This window comes from Babylonia areolata, chromosome 22 (assembly GCF_041734735.1).
Source record: "Babylonia areolata isolate BAREFJ2019XMU chromosome 22, ASM4173473v1, whole genome shotgun sequence".
NCBI classification, from domain to species: domain Eukaryota; kingdom Metazoa; phylum Mollusca; class Gastropoda; order Neogastropoda; family Buccinidae; genus Babylonia; species Babylonia areolata.
The window spans coordinates 33251624-33264632 of NC_134897.1; the positions used below are offsets into that span (position 1 = coordinate 33251624).

The 13009-nt window shown below is 43.4% G+C and overlaps 1 protein-coding gene across 3 annotated transcripts in view; it reads left to right on the forward strand.

Annotated features, from left to right (window-relative positions):
• LOC143297424 (furin-like protease kpc-1) overlaps nucleotides 1–13009 on the forward strand; it is a 218651-nt gene that overhangs the window by 134368 nt on the left and 71274 nt on the right. The gene's annotated exons all lie outside the window — the stretch shown is intronic.

Sequence of the window (13009 nt, forward strand, 5' to 3'; positions counted from 1 at the left end):
TCGCGTGGCGTAAAGGAGCTTGTTCCTTGTGTTCGCTCTCTGCTGTGCGACGTGATTGCCTGCCAGTTTGCATCGGCCTCCCGTTTCTTTTCCTCTCTCTCTCTCTCTCTCTCTCTCTCTCTCTCTGTGGTGTGTTGTTGTTTACTGGTGATTTCAGATAATGATCCCATTGTTTTTGCTTTTTTTTTGTTTTTGTGTTTTTTGTGTGTTTTTTCCCTCTTTCTGTGTGTGTTGTTTTTTTTTTTTTTTTTTTTTTATTGCGATGTTCCTTTTTCATTCTCCATTCTCTCTCTCTCCTCTCTCTCTCTCCCCCCTCTCTCTCTCTCCATCACTCCTCCCTGCCTTAACCCTCATCTCTCTCTCTCTCTCTCTCTCTCTCTCTCTCTCTCTCTCGCATTCGTACATTATGTGATTTTTTTTTTTTTTTTTTTTTTTGCAATCGTCACTATGTGTCCCATTTGACAAGTTATTTTTCACCAAGGAATGAACATCAAAAGGTAAATGAATAAGTGAATAAATGAATAGATAAATAAATAAATAAATAAAACCATTACACAAGTGAATAACAATGACCGTGTAAGCAAGCAAATGGACGAGAACCATCCTTTTAAATCTAAGAAAGGGGGTTGGGGGGTAGAGAAAAGAGCCAACTATAGGGAATAGACCGCCATCGATTTCCATCGCTATGGACGGAAGATGCGCAGTCAGTGCAGCAGACAGAAGAAAGAAAGAAAGAAGGAAAGGAGACGGGGAGGGGGGCGAGAGTGAAGGAAAGGTAGAGAGGATGGGGGTGCTGGACAGAAGAAAGAAAGAGTGGGACCTTTCTCAAGAGGTTGTTCAGGAGGAGTTGGATTGGCCAAAGCGGACTCGATTCCCCCCCAAGTCCCCCAACTGCGCAGGACTGGAGAGACAGACAGACAAACAGACGGACAGACAGACCTAGGCTTGTTTTCCATTCAGCATCGGCTTGCTGTGTGTCTGTCTGTCTGTCTGTCTTGTCTGTCTCCCAAGGAGGGATGGAGAGTGAGGGGCGGGGGGTGTAAAACCCCAGGCTGGGCGCTTAGCCAGACGGCTGGTTCCATTGATCAGGTCTGGCTTGAAGAACTTGAACAACCCTCTCCCCTGTGTGTGTGTGGGGGGGGGGGGGGGGGGGATCTGATTGGTCGTGTAGGAGACCGTTGTGAAGAGGTTAAAGGGTTTTGTGGGTTGTATTTCAGAGCTGTTCTCTTCTATGAACACCTCTTGGTTTCTGCGTGGCTTGTGTCTCTTCCGGTTTTAGTGGACAGACGTTCTGGTTATTTAGTGGTTTGTTGTTGTTTTCCGTTGGTGTGTGTGTGGTGTGTGTGTGTGTGTGTGTGTGTGTGTGCTGTTCGATTTTCAGTGCACGCGTCTTCTTTGAAATATCGTCAAACCCATAAGTCTGTGATATACAGGTTACTTTATCTCAATAAGAGAAATTCATATCCATGTGTTTCACAGTTTAAGAAATGTGATTTGGACACCGTGTACTTTTTTCTTTCGTTAAAATGAAAATGCTGGTTTTCCGAAGCTAGTCATGGGTGTTTTGCATGTCTTTTTCCTTCAGCTAATAGTTTGTTTTTGTTTTTTCAAGTAAATTTTAACAGCGGTATTTCCTGGTTTCCCAGAATGGCTCAGCAGCATTGACCGCGGTGAAGCTGTTGTGACAAATGTCTAGACAGTATATACATACGTAAGCAAGTGCATGGGCGAGCGCGCGCACACACACACACACACACACACACTCACTCACTCACTCACACAAACGCGCACACACACACACACACACACACACACACACACACACACACACACACACACACACAACGCGAAAAGAACAGACAGTTGGAAGGGAAAGGAAGAATTGGAAATAACTGTTCTTTTTTTTTCAGTTTAATTTCTTTCTGACGCTGTTTATAACCGTACAAGCTATTGATGTAATTATGTAGGTATATCGAATAGTTTGATAAGACACTTGTTAAGTTGCTTATTGCAGCATGCACTTGCTTGTTGTAATACCTGTGTTTGTATTTGTATGTGCATGTTTATATAGTTGTCTGCAGTTCTTTTCCGTCTGTTCAGTATGTGGGCTGCATGCCATCCATCGCACTTTGCCGAAGTTGTGTTTGTCGTGTAAATGACATGGAATGAGTTGTCGTCGTTTCCAGTCGGGAATTGATTGGCTAGCAGAGGGCGAACCTGGCGGGATGTCTCATTACGAAGTTGGTCCCGAAATTTGGCCAAGCAGAGCAAACCAGTTGACCTAGTTTGCATCAGTTTGACATGGTAAGTCTGTTTATAAAGCAGACAGGGAATATAATACAAACTTATCTCTGTACCGTACACCTTTGTCTTGGTGTTGTGTCTGTTTCATCAAAGAATGGGGGCGGGTGAAATAACTGGATATCTCTGACCGACTGCGATTTATAAAAAAAAAAAAAAAAAAGAAAAAAGGGTGGGGGGAGCGGGGTTGGAGGGGGCAATTGTGGAAGTACTTGGGGTGGGCGAGGATTGGGGAGGGGAGTACTTTCGGACAGAGAGAGAGAGAGAGAGAGATGTTTCCAGAAGAGTGACAAGGAGAGGGGGGTTTGTGTGTGGCGCCGTGGACACCGGCAGACATAGAGAGTTACATGACTGTGGTGGGGAGGAGGGGACTGGGGGGTTGGGCGGAGGGAAAAGAAAAAGCCAGAGGGAAAAGTCCCCCACCTCCACCTCCCCCCCCCCACCCCCCCCCCACCCACCCAAAAAGAAAAAGGAAAACAAAAAAATGAAGTCATCCGGAAGCAAGAACAGGTGTGCCACCACAGACACCCAGCCGAGAGAGAGTGAAGAGAAAACGGTTCACAGCGCAGACGAAGACGCTCTCTCTCTCTCTCTCTCTCTCTCTCTCTCCCCCCCCACTCCCCCTTACCTACCTGTCAGTGTCAGTGATCCCTGGTGGCGTGGCCCACCTTTGCAGAGGAGGTAAGGGGGAATGGGGACGGGGGGGGAGGAAGCTGCCACACTGTTCCCCCCCCATAACCAGCCTCTACCTGTCTGTCTGCGCTGCTACCTCTGCTTCGTGTCAACCCCTTGACCTTGCTTCCGCTCTGTGTTGGCTCGCGCAAAATTAATGGTGAAAAAAAAAAAAAAGATGAGTCAAAAAGGAAGAAGACGGAAGAAGAAACTTTGGCCACACACCTGTTTAAAATAAAATAAAATAAAATAAATAAGTGAATAAAGAACGGTTGCAAAATGCTACACACAAAAACACAACAGCTTTCTAAGGATTAATGTACACCCTCGAGTATACTGTTGAAAAAAACAACAAAAAAACACCCATAGTAATCGGAAGAGGATAGGATATTCAGCTACCAAATTTTATTTTTCTGACTTGCTTTTCAGTGTTTAGTGGGTTATGGATACAGGTACATGCCTAACATGCACACATTCTGAAAACGGAGTATGGCTGCCTAAATAGCTGGGTTGAAAGAAAAAATCGGTCAACCCCCCCTCCCTCCACACACACACACACACACACACACACACACACACACACCACTCTGGTCGATACAAACGAACGTGGATGGTGGTTTTTTTGGTTTTTTTTGTTGGGTTTTTTTTGTTGTTGGTTTGTTTGTTTTTTTTACATCGCACGAACGCAGATATATGGACAAGAAGAAAGGCTCTAAATAAAAAATTAAAATAAAAAAAAAAAATGTGGGAGGATGCACACAATCCGGAAACGGAGTATGGCTGCCTAAATAGCTGGGTTAAAAAAAAATAATTTAAAAAGGCGGTCACACTCTCGCCGATACGAGCGAACGTGGGTTCGTGTCTTTACATCCCACAAATGGAGATAGAAGAACACGAAGAAAGGCAATAAAAACAACACTGAAAATGTTTCTAGGACTCGTGCATCCCTGCAGGACTAAGGCGCGTGCGCCCGCCATCCCCCCGCCCCACCTCCTCCCACCCCGCCCACTCACCTCACCCTCCCTTCCGTAGAGCTGCCAGGCATCACCTGCCGCTGTCGGTCATGGTACTTGCTCCCTGCCAGGCCCTGACACGCTGCTCTCTGCCATCGCTGTTGCTTCTATACCCTCTCCATCCGAACTGAACGCTTGATTCTGTCTCAATCAGCTTGCCTTTGACTCACCTGGTGAAGATGACTGGGTAGAGGTGTTTTTGGTTTGGGGGTTTCTTGTTGTTGTTGTTGTTTTTAACTGACTGGCGGAAACAGACAGCAATGTTGACAGTCTGGAAGTTTTGTTGTTTTTTTGTTTTGTTTTTGTTGTTTTTTTCAAGAGGAAAATAATCTCATAATATTCCTCTATTTTTAAAAATTCAGACACGTTTTGTATAAAGATAAGATAACAGATCAATAGATAAAATCACACCGTAAAATATCTCATTTAAAAACATCTTTTCTTTCTGAACTCTTGTTTTCAGTGGATACCATCCCCCATAATGTTCCTCAAAGAAAAAACAACAACAAAAATACCCAGACTCGAAAAGTGGCTGGTGGTGTGAATGTAAGCAGACTAGAAGGGCAAACAAGCAAAACCAGGTAAACTGCTGAGATTATCGAATACATTTACGAAGGGTCTGTCCATTACAATCCATTACATTCTCAGCCCCAATTTCTTTCGAAGCGGATCTAACCATGACATGTTTGCTGAGAAAACCGAGTTTGCAGCTGCCATTGTCTGTTATCAGTGAACACTTAGGCAGTTCAAAGAGAGATGGCGGGTGAGTGATATGATCAAGTGGCCTTTTGATGTTCGGATTGTTGCAACAACACAGTTATCCAAGTGCCCAGACCAACGCCTTTGCTGACATGATATTCTGGAGGAGGAGAGGTAGTGAGAGGGTGCTATATAGCATTCTATATATATATAATTTTCGGACGAGCTTCTTTTTCTGACTTTCAAAAAAAAAAAATCACAAGTAATCATACCTGAAAGTTAGCCTGGAAAAAAACGTAACACAGGTAAACTGTGACTGAGGTTGGGCAAGGGAAGAGGGGGATGTCTACAAAAGTTAATTAATATCACTGACCTCCAGATCTGCAAAACATGAAAGACTTTTTTTTCTTTTTTTTTTTTTTCTTTTTAAACCGCTACATGTTCATCACAGAAGACGGGGTGTAGAAGATCTTGTCAAAACAAGGAAAGCTGGTGAAGGGAGTTTGGGTGCTAAAGGCAGGATGTTGTACAGTTCTGGCGTCTCGTGTTCTGTACACATGGCTGCTGGTCGAAAGCGGGCGCAGCTTGGCGCCATAGCAGGAAGGCTAAATGAGCATCGAAGCTTTGATTTGCCGAGAGGAGTGTCAGGTACATGTCAAGGTTTTTAGCTAAATAAGATAGAACATGCTTTAAAAGCATCGAAACGTCCTTGTCGTGTGTACAAAAACAAGGTATAAGAGCGAATGAAGCGGGGTTTAATTAAACACATTTCCTGTCGTCGCGGATTTCTAGTCGGTTTTTTTTTTTTGTTTTCTTTTTTTTTCTTTTATACAAGTATGTGAAGAGGTCGTTTCTTCTTCTGTTCTTTTTTGTGTTGCCCGAACATACCTTCTATCTTCCACCCCAACCCTAAAGTTTCCCCTGTGCATTTCATTCATGTTATATGTGGTTTCATGTACTTTTTTCCCTCAAATAAATTGTGTCATAAAAACTGCAGCACTCAAAAAACAAATTCAGAAGATTCAAGAAAGGGAAACGATGGAATGCAGCAACAGCCAGGTATTGGTTTTTCCGAACTGTGCACATGAATCGTTATTACCAAGGCCATCGTCATATCCACGGTAGTTCATTGTTATATAATACATAATTCAAATAACCATTTCGTACCTTGACACAAAATGCTGAGTTTAACTTTTATTTGTGTTTCATTTGTCCGTTTTTGAAATGTATTTGACAACGTTGTGTCGGTTGTGTGTCGCGGAACCGACACAATCTGGTGAACAGTTCCTGTGTGGGTCCCCAGTGACTCCTCAAAGCGTTAAGGGATAGAAAAAGAAGACGACAAGAAATTTTTGGGAAACACACACACAGAGAGAGAGAGAGTGTTCGACTCTGATCTAGTTTAGTAGGTCACGCCGTCTAACAGATGGAAGGTCGCCGCCCATGTGTTGCGCAGTTATGCTTCCACCCTCCAGTATTTATTTTCACAATTCCTAGTTGACGCTAGTGCTGGGGCAGGACCCAGCATGCGGGCATCTCATGTCTCACAGTCGTCTTTTGTCTACGAGAACGACGGGTGGCCCCACTGCAGTTCTGTGGAGTTGTGGAGGTGGTAGTGTCTTGTCTTGCTGTTATTGATCAAAGCGGGAGCGACCTTTTTGTCGGCTGTAGGTGACATACGATCGGAAAAGGTGACTATATAGATTTATACATATGTGAAAGAAGGGGGATACAAACTCTTTTTTGACGGTAAACGGAGTTAGTTTGATTTTTTCCCTCTTAATTTTTAGCATTGGCATTATTTGTTAAATTCTAATAACAGGGTTCCGGAATGCAGGTGTGAATGGGTATCCGACTTCCATTGGGGAAGCATGGAACGGAAGAATGAGATTATTGGGCCCCGCCTTCCTATGCCGAGCACATGGACACAATGAATATGAATTCGGAATGAGCGGTGTGGGAGTATTGCCACTGAAACGGTGCAGATGATGGGGCAGCAAAAAGAAGAAGAAGAAAAGGTTTGACGACATATTGGCTGACGCCCTTAGGGTCAAGTTGTTCAGGATACGGGTAGTCTTGGTTCCATGAAGGTTACGTTGTTTGATGGGGTGAGTTCCAGGTGTCTGTCTGGGTGCGTGGGTTGGGGTGGGGTGGGGGTCTGTCTGGCATTCCTAGGGAGAGTCCTGGCTGTCAGTAGAGGGGTGAGGTCCTTGGACCAGATCCCCCCCACCCCACCCCCCATCCCAGAGTATAGCAGATCAAGAAGCACCACTTCCAATTTTCTCCCAGAAAATTCGGAATCCAGCGACTTCCCAAAGCTGTTCACAAAGGGTGGTGATATTTGAATTGAAGGAAACAAGATGTCGAACTATATATTATGAAAAGGTGAATTCTACAGTACTAGTAGGTACTGAATAGTGGATCTTTGCATCAGTTATTGTGCTGGGGGGCGGGGGTCGAAAAAGATGCATTGTCAATGTTTTTGGTGGAAGATCCTAATGAATTGACATGGCTCGTCAGAACTGATGATAAGAATGCTGACTGTCGATAGGATAGGAACTCCCCCAGAAATTTAATTTGGTTAAAAAAAATCGTTCTGATCAACTGAGCAGTTGTGGGTTGTTGTTTTTTGTTGTTGTTGTTGTTTGTTTGGTTTTTTTAACGGGCGATAAACTCCTGTTTTTGGAATAGCGTGCACGTTCAACTGCTTCGTCGGACTGAAACTACGAGCCGCCATCTTTCTGCATCCCTCCTCCCCACCCACCCCCTGCCTTCCTGCCTTCTCGCTCTACCTCTTTCCAGGCCCCCATCCCACCCCCTCCTTGTTCCCCCCTCCCCCCTTCTCTATCTCTCTCTGTCTTTCTCTCTCACTCTGATCTGACGTGATCTGCCGTTGACCGCCTCACCTCATCTCAAGAGCGCGGCTTCACGGAACGCCTTTCCATCAAAGAGAGTGCACGAGTGCTCTACCATTCCCAAACACTTCGGTGCAAAGAGCTCTACCTTGGCTTGGCGACTGGAAAAGAAATAGCACGAAGTATACGAGGTGAATATAGCGGAGTATATAGTGTTTTTTTTGTCGTTGTTTTGTTGGGTTGTTTTTTGTTTTTTGTTTTTTTCTTCTTATTTCTCATCCCCTCCCCCCTCCTCCCGCCTTTTTTTTAATTTTTTTTTTTTTACTTACACATGTACGTACTGCGACCACCCCTATTCACACCAGTCATTTTTGGGGGCCCTCTTTTCTTTGCTGATTTTACGATCACCATGTTTGATACGCTGAACCGTTTTTAGAACTTTCTCGATCGAAAGCAGCTGTCCTCAAAAATGTGTCGGTGGGATACAAACTCTGGCTTCTTGCGGTAGACGTGACAGGGTGTTAGACATGAGCTTGGCCAGTTAAGAAATATGAACTCTCATAATAATTCAGCATAAGTAGATGGCCGGGCAAGCGCATAGACTGTACAACTCAGAGACCCACCCTTATAAAATGTAATATGATAAATACTGATGGAAAGATCGTCTGTGTGTGGTCTAAATGTCGATTCTTATGTAAGTGACTATTTTTACTGATATCATATTTTCTAAGACAGCGTTGCTCGATCGCGTCTGCGTGTAGCCTAAATTAGTGTCTAATCATGTGTTTGATTATTTTAACTGTTATCATTTTTAAAGACAGTGTTATGTTGCATGTGCGTTCATTTTCCATTGCTTTAATAAAACAACACCAAATAGTTAGATGTCACATTAAATATTATATGACATTTTTCTTACTCGTTTATTTGGTAATCGGCTTTTTTCATGACTTATTTTTTGTTGTTTTCCTTTGTCTTGTCAGGTTGTCCATGCAAATATTCAGTAATTTCACTCATCTGTTGACTGTACATAATTATGTCAAGGGTTTGGTCCATAGGAATTTTCATTACAGTTATTTACCGCCTTCCTCACTAATCAGAACATTTGAACAGGTTTCTCAGGTAAGATTTCTTAAACAGATTCATGGGGGTGTGGTAGGAGTGACTGTGACTCTGTGCTGAAGTTGTGGCGTGGAGCTTTTGGAAAAAGAAAAAAACAACATAAATAACAGCCTCTGATGAACCGAATCCAGGGGAAAATGATCGATCACTTGCCCTCTTTCTTTCTATGGTAAGGGATGAAAGAGCGTGTGCAGTTCCGGAAGGGTTTTTTGGGTTTTTTTTTTGTTTTTTGTGCGTCCACTGTCCTGCTTCATTTTTTACCCTGACATGGTGCTTCAGAGCTTGTGCATGAATGCCTTTCATCAGTCAGTTGGATGATGTGTCATTAATGGGGTGGAGTTTTGATCTGTTAACAGGCCGATGGATCCCAGACAGTGTCAGAAATAACTCTGTGTGTGTGTGTGTGTGTGTCAGTGGGGAAATGATCTGTTGTGTCGGGCCTGATATCTGATATAACTGAGGCAGGGGAGAAAAGGTATGTAATTTCGACTTGAGCAGGCGGGGGTACTTCAACGAATCTGGGTCACCGTTAAACATAGAGGGCTTGGTTGGGAAAAGGACTGTGTGTGTGTGTGTGTGTGTGTGTGTATCGGGTGGGGAGGCAGAATGTGAAGGGAGGTGTGGGTAGGGGGGCTTTCGGAAGGGGAGAAAGGGGTGGGGGTCTCTCGCGTACAACATATTATACATACAAGTATCACATTACGTAACCCCCGAAACATAACTCAACCCCGCAACACTGCAGAAAGCGGCATTGATGATATTATGTTGTTGATGTTATTGTCGTTGGTGGTGCTGTTGATCTTGTTGAGACTGAACCTCAACATCTGTTGTTGTTTTATAAAGGGAGAGCCGGGTTGGGAGAGGATGGAGACACGAAAATGGAAAACGTGTGAGATGGGAGAGGATAGGGGGGCGGGGGTGGGGGGGGGGACAGGTCATCTGTCCTTGTGACGGTGTTGCCATTGGGGTTTCATTTTGTGGTTGAAGCAGTTCCCTTGATTCCTTTTCTTCTTCTTCTTCTGCCCCCCCCCCCCCCTCCCACACACACACACACACAGTCCACCACCCTCTCTCTCTCTCTCCCTTGTGGCCTTAGTGGTCGGCGAGGCTCTGAGCACCATAATTTGATTTGATTTTGATTCTCTTTCTCTCGAGCACTTTCTCTCACATCTGACATCTGGGTGAGCGATCATGTACGGTTGTACATTGCACATACCCATTCACATTTACTTTAAACATACAAGCTCGCGCGCACACACACACACACACACACACACACACACACACACACACACACACACACACACACACACACACACTGTGAAAGTGCGCGCGCTCAAAATGATTGTAGCGTTGTTGGAGCCAGGGGGTTGCATTACACAGCACTTTTACGGTGGGTAAGTAAATAAGAGCAGGTTGATGGCACAGTTTGGAGACACATTATGTTCCATTATTCAGTGCACACAGCTACCTGAATGACTGCAACGCATGTTCCATTATTCAGCACATCCACCATATCAGAATGTCAGTAGAATGCAGAGCAGGCTTGAAGTGATTGCTAGCTGTGTTTTGGGGTTTTTTTTCTGTCAGATTTTATTCATTTATTTGTTTATTTATTTATTTACTCTGTGTGTGTGTGTGTGTGTGTGTGTGTGTGTGTGTGTTTCCTATGATTGGCTCTCAAGACCTGATTAGGAAGTTAGCTTTATACGCAGGTCAGGCATCTGCACTTCTCCCGGTTTTGTTCCCCCGCAAACGTAGTGTAGCACATACGGATCAGTCTGCACGCTTTGACACCTCCCTGATACTGAAAGAAAAAGAGGAAGAGAAAGAAGAAGAGAAACCATTATAAAACGACAATAACCGCAACCGCTTTAAAAACGGTTGCGCCCCCCCCCCCCCCCCCCCCCCCCCCCCCTTCTTTCACGCAAATGCTCTTTTTTTAAGCCTCCACCCCTTATCTCACTTTGCTTTCTTCTTTCATTCTTTTCTGTTTCTTTCCGTTAAAAACATGTTTTTTAACATTACATTAACTTCAAAGGTTCTTTCTTGTTTTCAGCATTACTTTGTTATTGCGAGACCTGCTTATAATTACAGTGCAAGGTTCCTTGAAAATAGCTTTATGTGTGTGTTGGCACAGTGTGTTGGCAGGGAAGCTGATTGGCTGATTGGGTGCGGAATGTGGTACGCAGCGCCCTCAACCCCGTCCCTCCCCACCCTACCCTCTCTCTCTCTCTCTCTCTCTCTCTCTCTTCTTTATCTTCATTCTTTCTCTTACGAAAATGTCGCATGTTGCGATAAGGACTTGACAGATTACCACCTAATCATTCATACATTGTTGGTGATCAATCATCGACAGCATGCATACTGGTTGGTCTCATCAAATGGGGTCATGGAAAGCAGGCAGTGTAGTCTTCATCCTTAGTATTTCGACAACAACAGCAACAACAAAATTACATAAGATTCGATCAATTCTGGTCTCAATGGAGAATTGCGGATATTAAAGAAAAAAGAAAAAAAAGATGATGATATAAAAATAATTTAGAAAGCATTTCATACACAAATCTTTGATTTAATTTCTTCATTCAGTACCTCATTTCCTTTGTATAGATGAAGCGTGGCTCTTGCAAAGGAAGGTGGTATTTGTATTACTGCCATTGCTGACCACCTCCATTCAGGCATAGACACTAGAATTAGTGTCAATGATTCAGGGTAAAAACAGCTCGTCGTCTTCAAACTGGTCACGGCAGACTTTGTCATGCACATGAACGTGAAATTCCTATCACTCCCAGCGAAAATGCCAGTCAAAAAAATGCACACTCCACGTCCGCCAAGACTTGTGAACTACGTCTATATAACATTTCGCGAAGAAAGTTTGGCCCAGTGCGACGCTTTTTCATACCTATCTACATGTAAGGAAGAAAGATGAAAGCTGGAAGGAAAGGGTAATGGTCACCACCAAAGTCGGCTTTCAAGAACTAGATCAAAGTGATCGAAGAGATCAAGTTTTCTTTTCGTTTGGTAGAAGGGCGCAGGAGGGGTAGGTAGGTGGTAGAGGAGGAGGAGTGTGGAGGTGTTCTCTTGAGCCATGAGGTCAACAGGATCAGATCCTCAGCATCTGTGCCGTTGTCAGCGGAGAGCTTTGTTGGAGGCCTTGCTTGGAGGTCGGTCGGAGGGGAGGGAGAGGGCGGTTGGTGGGGGTTTGGGGGGAGGGTGCAGACATGAAAAGAGCATGTGCATGAAAGAGGACAGGGGCAGCCGTTTTAAGTGGTTGCGGATTGTCGTTTTATAATGCTATCTCTCCCTTTTTTCTTCTTCTTTTTTTTTTTTTTTTCTTTTTCTTTTTTGTTTCTCTTGTTCTTTCGAGCGCTATGTGTTCGTTCTTTAGTTTAGCGTCTTTTCACTATCAAGTGATATTAGACCCGCGCGCGCTATGTGTGTGTGCGCGTGTGCGCGCGGTCACGTGTGTATTTGTGTGTATGTGCGCGCGCGTGGTTATTTCTGCGCGCGTGTTTTGTTTGGAGTGTTGGACGGGGGTAGAGGGGGCATTGCAGCATTGTGTGTTCATGCATATGAGTTTTGTTAATTGCGTGTCGTTGCCCTCTTCCATAGCCTGTTCCAAAAAAAAAAAAAAAAATGAAAAGGATAGAAAGAAAAAAAAAGACAAAAAGAAAGAGCTTTGTACATCAGGAAGCAGAACTTATTGACACTCACATTTGGAAGGGGGAAAAAAGAAAGTGGAAAAGAAAATGGTATGTAAAACGTGTTTTTGATCACGTATTAAAAAATGAAATTATAAAGATAAAAAGGAAGAAAAAGAGAGAAAACATGGTGAAGTAAGACGTGTTAAGGTCACGTTAATATAAAATAAAATAAAATTAAAAAAAAAAAAAACGTAGAAAAGTAAGGTGTGTTGATTACATAAAAGAAAAAGAAAGATGGTATATTATTATAAAAAAAACAAAACAAACAAGAACACACACAGACGCACAAAAAACAAACAAACGAAAAACAAAAAACATTTGTACATTGTGAAGTAAGACATTATGTTGACGGTCACGTTTCAATTAAAAAGAAACGAAAAAAGAAAGCGAATAAGAATTGATAAGACGTGAATATTCACGTTATCGAAAAGGAAAGAGGAAAAAAAAAAGGATTTGCACATAGTGAAGTAAGATCGATGCTCATGGTCACGTTCCAACACATTTATTAAAATGGGGGGGAAAAAAAAGAAAAAAAAACAAAACCAGCGTAGGAAGACGTGTCGATAGGCACGTTTACAATTTACGTGCTTTGGTTTATTTCATATATATATATAGAGAGAGAGAGAGAGTTTACATACGTTTCTTT